This window comes from Mustela putorius, unplaced genomic scaffold (assembly GCF_011764305.1).
Source record: "Mustela putorius furo isolate JIRA1106 unplaced genomic scaffold, ASM1176430v1.1 tig00000585_pilon_pilon_pilon, whole genome shotgun sequence".
NCBI classification, from domain to species: Eukaryota; Metazoa; Chordata; class Mammalia; order Carnivora; family Mustelidae; genus Mustela; species Mustela putorius.
In genome coordinates, this window is record NW_025421424.1 from 407198 (window position 1) to 416612 (window position 9415).

At 44.6% G+C, this 9415-nt stretch overlaps 1 non-coding gene across 1 annotated transcript; it reads right to left on the minus strand.

Moving 5' to 3' along the window:
• Positions 1–4772: 4772 nt before the first annotated feature.
• On the minus strand, positions 4773–4846 carry TRNAN-GUU. Its single transcript has one exon. It is a non-coding gene; the product is annotated as a tRNA-Asn (tRNA).
• Between the last annotated feature and the right edge of the window lie 4569 nt (positions 4847–9415).

Below are 9415 nucleotides of genomic sequence, written 5' to 3' on the forward strand. Positions count from 1 at the left end.
GAACCTAGAGCAATGTTGGGCTTGAGTGATCAAGGCAAGAAGACCCTGGTCATGCCCGGTTCACCACTGCCCTGCAGGAGCCAGGGTCTGGAATGGGTTCCTCTTCACCAGCCCAGGGAAAGCAGGAAAGTCCTCCTCTCCAGTAAAGCTCAGGGAAAGCGGAGAGTTCAGTACAGACACAGGAGCTGCTGGTCCTAGGGATGTACTAGGTGGACTAAAATGAATCTAATGCTGAAAGACAAGTCTAGACCTTCAAATAAACAAATCTCATGTGTACTGACGTGCCAGATGAATGAGCCAGAGGTGCAGTTTCAAATGCGGAGGCCACCGGACGCCTATGGCAAGTGAGTGCTTGAAATGTAGCTAATGCTGAGAAACTGAATTTTCAAATTTGTTTTTTGTACTTCATAATTAAGTTTAAATAGCTACACATAGCCCTGGCTACAGTATAGGATAGTACAGGTTAGATAATAACCAGCATACCCCATCTGGTGAAGCTGACTAACTCATCGTCTGCCTAATTGCTCTGCAGCAGTAAACAGATTAAGGACACCTCGCTTTTTTTTTTTTTTTTTTAAAGATTTTATTTATTTATTTGACAGAGATCACAAGTAGGCAGAGAGGCAGAGAGACGGGGTGGGGGTGGGTGGGGGGAGGGAAGCAAGCTCCCTGCTGAGCAGAGAACCCCATGCGGGGCTGGATCCTAAGACCCTGAGATCATGACCTGAGCCAAAGGCAGAGGCTTAACCCACTGAGACACCCAGGTACCCCAGACACCTCGCTTTTAATAACAATTCTTTTTTTTTTTTTTTTTTAAGATTTGTTTGAGAGAGAGAGAACACAGAGGAGCAAGTGGGGGGGGAGGGGCAGAGGAAGAGAGGAAGAGGGAAGGAGAGTCTTGAGCAGACCCCATGCTGAGTGCAGGCCCAATAGTTCTGGACCCGAGCCAAAACCAAGAGTCTGATGCTTAACCCACTGTGCCATCCAGGCACCCCCAAGAACAATCCGGAATTGCTTTCTTCAGCTGCCTAGATACTGCTGAATGTCAGTTCAACCCCAGGGGCCATCTCTTCTGCTGCCTCTGCTTCCTCATCAGATCCACACAGCTTCCCCAAGGGAACAAATGGGAGCCTCAGCCAGTCCTGCCCTCTCACAGGTGGGGTCTCCGTCCCTTGGCTGGTCATGGGGCTCTACCCAGGTGGTGGCTTCAGGCCTTTCCCCCCAGGTCTGACTGATGTTGCTGAAGAACTGTGTTGGCCCAATGTTGTACACTGCAGAGGTTTCCTTGTTTTTGAAAGTCCCTGGGACGAGAGCATGACTCCAGGCTCTGGTTGGCAGGAGGAGGTCACATAGAGCCATGCCATCTCTGTGCGGATTAGGTGAGGCAGGAGTAAGACAGTCATGTCAGCCACTGTGCGTCTCTGGTAGAACTTTTGTCCCATTCCCAGGACACTGCATTTGATTCTCAAGAGCAGCGTTTTTACTGAATTGTGCAAAGCTAACTTCTCTATAGCACAAAGAGGACTGCGGAACAAAAATGGAAGTCATGAAAGAGTAAAGACAAAGTTCTGAGACAGCACTTAAATGGTGATGGCGAGGTTTTGACCTTCCATGGGAGCCAGAAGGCCAAGCCCAGCAAAGCTCTGGCACCTCAGGGACTTTGACTCTGGATGGATGCCAATACTCTTCATTCCCCAAGTCTGTCCCAGACTGAAAGAACATCCCAGAGCAAAGCGAAAACACAACAGGTCTCCCAGATCCGCCAGAAGCTGAGGGTGGGACACAAAGGACCAAAATGGAGAGTGACCCAGAGACAGAGAAAAGGACAATGGGTGTATTGACCAAACACTACCTGGGAACTGGCTTTATTTAACGACTAGATGGCCGTTTAACTTCGGATGGTCCAAGGGCTACATTTCCACAGAAGAGTTTCCACCCCTCCACATACTTCAAAGCTAGCTATGATGTGTATACAGAGGTTCATATGAAAATTATATTTCTGTATCAGAGTAAAGAGATTATGAAAGAGTTATCCCACTCATTGTCGACTTACAGAAATGGAGACAGAACAGCTATAAGAATGTTGTCATTTAACAAAGAGAAAAACAGGATTTAGAAAAGAGACAGAAAAGGGAGGAGAAAGAAAAACCCCTACAGAAGACTTGAGAATATTTTGGTTTTGTTTTTCCTTTCCTTGGTAAACGGATCAGCTGAAAGCCAGCAAACAGCTAGTCTAAACAATTAATTCTGGTGAAGCTGCCTCACTCGTCAGGTCAATATTTTTAGCTATTTGTGTGAATGCTCCCAGAAGTTCTTCAAAGTTTAGTTGTGGGATGAATGTGGTGACTCCGCCTCCCCAGTTTTTTTTGTGTAATACCTGCCAGGCCCTTGCTTTGGCACCTCTTAATTCAGCCTAACTGAACTACTTTCTCCATCAGGATTTCTTGAGCTCATAACCATCCCTGTTGAGCCATAATTATTCTGAAAAGAGCAGATTTGACGATGCCCACTTGGGTATCACTTTGACACACCTTTAACAGTTGAATATCAACTTAAGGTAATGGTTGTGAGCAACACAGAGGTTATTAGATAGCAGATAGCACAGGAAAGCCAACAGTCTGAGGACAGCAAAAATATCACACATAGATACTTTAAATTTACTTTGCCTTCTTGCCTCAGCCAAACCAGAAGTATCAACTTCACTTCAGCCTAGCCCAGTGGCTTTGAACTTTTTCCAACCAAAAGAGTAAATATGTATATGTATTAAATATAAAGTACAAAACGTGGACCATTAAAAAGCCTTTACCAATATAAGCCAACCTGAATAAGCACTGATGTAGTACCAACTAAAGTTCAGAACATTAGCAGACCACAGAAATCTTCCTCATGACTTTTCCCACCCAAGAGCTCACGGAGTCATCTCCATCCCAAAGCCCCACAACCCCCCCACATTTTATCAGTATGTATGTGTGTGTGTGTGTGTGTGTGTGTGCATTTATGTATATATTTGTCTTTGCTTTCACATAAATTAAATCATAAAGCATATATATATATATATTTTTTTTTTTTTTTTTTTTTTTTTTGCGGGGGGAGACAGGCATGGTCTGAGTTCTTCACTCACCATTATGTCTGTGATATTTATCCATGTTTTCCATGCAGTGCTTGTTTTTGTATTCCTTGTATGAATTATATCTCAGTATACTTATTAAGCTCTTGGATGTTTGAGTTGGTTCCAGTTTAGGATATTTTGGATTGATATGAACATTCTTTTCTATGTCTTTTAGTGGACATATACATTTCTCTAAGACAGCCCGTTTCAATAAAAATATAATGGCAGTCACATACAGTTCTAAATTTTCTAGTAGATACCTTTTAAAAAGTAAAATGAAAGAGTAAAATGAACATCTATCTAATATTGTACTAGACCTACTATATAAAAATATTGTCATTGCAACATGCAATATTAACAACTTTTCGGGGGTTCAGTAGCTGCATGTAGCTTGACCTCTCATATTGGAGAGCACGGGACTAAGGTATGTAGCTAAAAGTAGAATTTCTGGGCCACAGTATATAACCATGAAGGCATGACCCTTAGCTGACACTGCCAAATTTTTTTTCCCAACAGTTTTGGAATTTATTTTTACCGTTTCCAGAATTAAGAGTCTCCAGTGCTCCTCATCCTCTCAGCATTTGGGATTGTCAGTCTTTTTTTTTTTTTTTTTTTAAGTCAGATTTATAGAGATGTAATTTACATACAGTAAAATTCATGAACATTAGATTATGCTACACATTCTCTTCAGTGATACTTGTACATGAAACTGGATTTTGGTGGTTGCTGTGATAAAAAAAAAAAAAAAAAAAAAGCACCGTGCCCCCCCCCCCAAATCAGTGTGTGACAAGGAATGAAGCCTGAGAAGGTCTGAGAAACTGTGCAGTGCACAACACCAAGGCATATGATTTCGAAATGTCAGAACACTGAAAACAACAAATCCTTCAGTTAAACTTTTGTAGGGAGTCAAGAGAACACCCAAGAATATCCACAGCACCTCCCACATACTCTCAATATACAGAAATATATATGTGAACCAAGCAAACAATAGCATTCCCCAAGTACATACCAGAAAATACCAACCAGAATCCTCAGGACAACAGAAATCTAAGAGTCTCACAGGCTATATTAGTTGTCATTTACGACCTAACAGGGAATAAAGATCCCTGGCAACTACCACTCATCAGAGATTAGTCCCAGGAATTCACTTCATAAAATTAAACCACAGTCACACACTGATGCACGCGGATAGGGGAAAATAATGATGCACAATGAGAGGAAGAGAGAGAAAAAGAAGAGTTTTCCAATCACCCTACTTAGTATGTAAAAGGCAAAGAGCTCACTTTCTGCCCATGAGATTCAACAGAACTGAGCCAACAGCACTAACGGTCCAGGTGTGCAGGAGGAGCCGGTCAAGGGCAGGATTCTGTTGGCTCCACTGAGATGTCTGAGCTAATTTTCATGGACATAGCAGAAAACAAACAACAACAACAACAACAACGACAAAAAACTGTCATGGAGTACTGCAGTTATATGCATGCCAAATGATAGGCCAGACCATACTCTAAGAGAATCAGGTTGGGGAGATGGGGCCGGTGGGTCTTATTTAAGAGCTGATGTGAATTAGACAGGACCCGGAATCCAGTAACAGTTTTATGTGAAGAAATGTGCAAGTGATAAACAGCAGGAAGGACGCGGAACTCAAGTTAAAAGCTAGGCCGTCCGTCCCTGGGTGGGCTCGAACCACCAACCTTTCGGTTAACAGCCGAACGCGCTAACCGATTGCGCCACAGAGACACAAGCTCCCCGTTCTCCCCCGCCTTCTTAGGTAGTCAGTAGCTCCTTACCTCGCAATGTGCCGCACACTGGACAGTAGACGTTCCAAAGCCTTGGAAAACCCGAGACCAGGATCGCAGCAGACGCCGCGTGCTCATCACGGGAAACCTCGGCGCCGGGCGATTCTGAAGACAAAAGGGCACCCCAACGGCCTCTCCCCCTTTGCTCCCCACCCGCCTTAAACGCTAGGGTCCTCGTGGTCTGAGGCGAGTGGGCTCCGCGGGACGGTGCAAGTCGGTGGGCTCGCCTGATGGCACTTGCCGTTTCTCCGCCTTCACCAGACCGCCCTTCGTCGCCACCTGTCCTCAGGGGTGCGGGGGACCTGCACCAGGACCGCTGTGCGGGCTGGAGGGGGTGGGAGGAATACAAGTGGTCAGAAGGAGAGCATTTGTCCACATTCGGGGATGCCTTCGGGGCGGGGGGTGGGGGCGCTTCCGCTGCCGCCTTCGGTTTCCCGTGCCCAGCAGGCAAGCTCTGCGCGGGCAGCGGTCGTGGTGATGGTCGCTCTAACGTCCCCACGCCGAGACTGGGGGTCACTCACGCACCAGGACGCTCTCCTGGAACTTGTCAGATTCCACTGTCGTCTTTAGCTCTTAGGCCCTTCGTGAATGGAAATCCTGAAAAACTTTTCTTTTTTTTTTTTTTTTTTTAAGATTTTATTTATTTATTTGACAGAGAGAGATCACAAGTAGACAGAGAGGCAGGCGGAGAGAGAGAGAGAGGAGCAGACTCCCTGCTGAGCAGAGAGCCCCATGCGGGGCTCGATTCCAGAACTGTGAGATCATGACCTGAGCTGAAGGCAGCGGCTTAATCCACTGAGCCACCCAGGCGCCCCCTGAAAAACTTTTCAAATGGAAATTTCCTTTTTTCCAAACTCCTCAAACTTCTAACAGTTCATGGTGCGGCATCCCCAGCGGACGCCCCAGAAAGGGCCTACGTAGGGCGGGCCGTCCGCACGCTTCGTCCGCCCGCGCCCAGCCCCGCCCCACACGCGCCACCGGCTTTCCTTGGGGGCGGGCGTGGGCGCCTGCTGCGGAAGGCGCGGGGAGAAAGGCTGGCGCCTTGGGGCGGGGGCGGGGGGCGAGAAGCTGCGGAGGCAGGTCCGGAGGCATTGAGACTTCCTAGGCGGCCTGGGCAGCGGTGAGGGCCCGATCCTGGAGAGACGAGAATGCTTCTTTTATCCTAGCCGGATGAGGAAGGAAGGAAAAAGAGAACCCGAAAGAAGGAAAACCGCGTAGACCCGTAGCTCTGTTTAAAAAGGGTGGTGGGGGGGGGGCGGGGAGCAGCAAAATATCATCGAGGCTGTTAGAACGGCTTAGAACACAGCGGTTGCCAGGCGGCCCATGGCTCTCTGTCATCGTACAGTGCTCAGTACTCTGCGTTGCACTCGGCTGCAATCGCCTCGAAGCAGAGTCTGGTGAGGTTGTGGCGAGTGTTAAAATTCTGCAGAGTTGCGCCGCTTACCAGCGGCTCAAGAGCACGGTTTCCCGAGACCCCCGCGCTCTGCGCTGAGAAAAGGGGAAACCGCACGGTGCGCGCTGGACTTACAGGCATCTCGAAATGCCGGACTGCCCCACGTCTGGAAGGAGGTGAAGGAGGAGTCACCAAAGATACCTTTGATATCTTTCTAAAAATCATTTTTTTAGGTTTTTCTGGTTGAGGTGTTTCAAACATCAGTAGGGCCTTTTTAGACCCAAATAGGGACGAAATGAAATGAGACTTTGCACTTTAGCTGGATACTTTAAATAAAATCCAACGAATAAATGAAATCTTAACATATTTTTCTTTTTTAGATTTTTCTGGTTGAGGTGTTTCAAACATCAGTAGGGCTTTTTAGACCAAAATAGGGACGAAATGAAATGAGACTTCGCACTTTAGCTGGATACTTTAAATAAAATCCAACGAATAAATGAAATCTTAACATTTTTTTCTTCGTACAGTAAATGACTGAACATAGAGTGCACAAATCTGAAGTGCACAGCCCAGTGAGTTTGCTAAAAGTAACTGGTATCTCGATCAAATTACGGAAAATGTATATTAGTCCAAAAATTTAGAGTTCCTTTCCAGTTGTTAGAAAAGAATCTGAAAGATCGAATGAAATGGGGCCTCTTGCGTGAAGGGGTTTTAAAATGAAGCCGGCGGCGGGGGGGGGGGGGGCGCCTTGGTGGCGCAGCGTTAGTTAAGCCCCTGCCTTTGGCTGGGGTCGTGATCTCATGGTCCTGGAATCCTGGAATCGAGCATCGGGCTCTCTGCTTGGTGGGGAGCCTGCTTCCCCCTCTCTCTCTCTGCCGGCCTCTCTGCCTACTTGTGATCTCTTTCTCTCCCTCTGTCGAACGAATAGATAAAATCTTTAAAAAAATAATAATAATAAAAAGAGAATAAATAAAATAAAATGGAGCCAGGAAGCCATTAAGGAGATGGGCTTTTATGCACGCCTCCACTGGGTAGAATCAGGAATTTTTGAGTTGAGCCAAACCCCAAATATTACAAGGACTGAGCCCGAAAATATGTAACTTGCCACAGGAAGAGACTTTGCTTAGTGATAACCTTAGCAATCAATCACAGTCAAGATTAGCTTTCTGCCATCAACCCCAATGGAAAGTCTGCTAGGGTCGCTCTGGCGGCTTGGTGGGTTTAAGTGTCAGATCTAGGATCTCAAAGTCTTGAGTTCAAGAAGCCTCCTATTGGACTCTGTACTCCGTGCCACTTGGACTCTACCTTGGAAAGTTTAAAAAAAAAGGGCGGGGGGTCTCGCTAAGCAACTCTTTAGGTTGTTATTCAAGTATGTGTGCGGAATTGCAGTTCTTTGATCCCAAATAAACAGTCTTATTAATCATTGCCTCCTGACACCTTTAGGTTGCATGCCTGCTGTGAGAAGCAGGACCTGAAGTGACTTCACAGCAGGGTCAGTGGCTCCTGGAAGCAGCTGCAGTAGCCATAGGAGACTTCTGTGCTCAGGGACAGAATATGAAGAGCCTTTCACTTGTACTGAGTCCGCTTCAACGTACCAACCTCTCTGCTTTCGGTTGGGGTGGTTGTCTTTCTTAGGGATCGGGTGGGTGGCTGCCCAGAGAGAGAGATGCTCATTATGCCACTGCAGGGTTTTCACTATTGAGGAGTACTCTTTTGTTTAAAAGGCTTGCAAAAACTTGTGATGCCCAGTGTTTTACAACAACTGTTGGATCATTTAAAATTGCAGTGACCACTCCAGGAAACCTTTGGGGGCACCCTTAAAAAAGAGGATTCCAAGCATTCTTTGAATAGTATACAAAGGACAAAGTAAGTCCAAAACACCTCTGAAACTTTCCTTACATGGAATGCAAAAATAATAATAATAAAATTTTAATAAAAGACTTTGGTCATCTGAGCAGGAAACCTTAAATTACTCCATCTGCTAGAAACATAATTTGGATCCATCTATTCTCTTGAGCTTGAGCTTTCCCCTGAGACATAGCTAAAATTAAAACAAAAACAAAACTATAGGATCTCTGTGTTTGTGTCCATATATGTTTGTTACAGATATGGTATGTTGCTACCTTAGGATGGTATCGCCAAAATTAATTTTAAATGTTCTGCTTAATTGGCTTAGGGAAAATTAAGTGTTTATAAATTAAGTATTCCTAAAGTTCTCAGTAATAGCATGAAGGCTAACCTAAATGTTTTCAAGTTCATATAATTTAGGATAATCTTCGGTAAACAAAAGATAATTCAAGTTTGTTGATTTAATAAAAACAAGAGCATCTTCAGTTATCCGCATTAAATATAATGCAGATAAACAACTTCTTCTACTTGGGTTTACTAGTCAAATAAGCTTGTGTTATCTCTGTGTTACAAAATTCGTGAATGAAAGAAATAAAATGATTAATTCGGGCCCTGGGTGGCTCAGTCAGTTAAGCTTCTGACTCTTGATCTCAGCTCAGGTCTTGAGCTCAGGGTGGTGAGTTCAAGCCATACATTGGGCTCCAAGCTGAGCGTGGACCCTACTAAAGAAAGAAAGAAAGAAAGAAAGAAAGAGAGAAAGAAAGAAAGAAAGGAAGGAAGGTGATTAACTGTTTAATGTCTAATCCAAGTATAATTGTTAAAAGCAAATAATTTAAATAAATATGAATGAGACCGTTTGTACTGTTAGACTAAATAGTAGATATTCATTGAATATCTAAATCATTTCCAAAAAAGATAAACATTAATTGCTAAACATAGTTTATCTAGCTTTGGCTTTTTAATTTTTACCAAAAAATTATTATAAGAATATATCTCTAAAAATTTTGAAATGTTTTTATAAGTTTGCTAATGTACTACAGGATGCTAATTTATAATAGACAGTTGCCTGCCTCTTTTTTTTAATTTAATTTTTTATTGACATGTAATGTATTATTAGCCCCAGGGGTACAGGTCTGTGAATCGCCAGGTTTACACACTTCACAGCATTCACCATAGCACATACCTTCCCCAAAGTCCATAACCCCACCACCCTCTCCCTAACCCCCTGCCCCCGGCAACCCTCAGTTTGTTTTGTGAGATGATCCCATC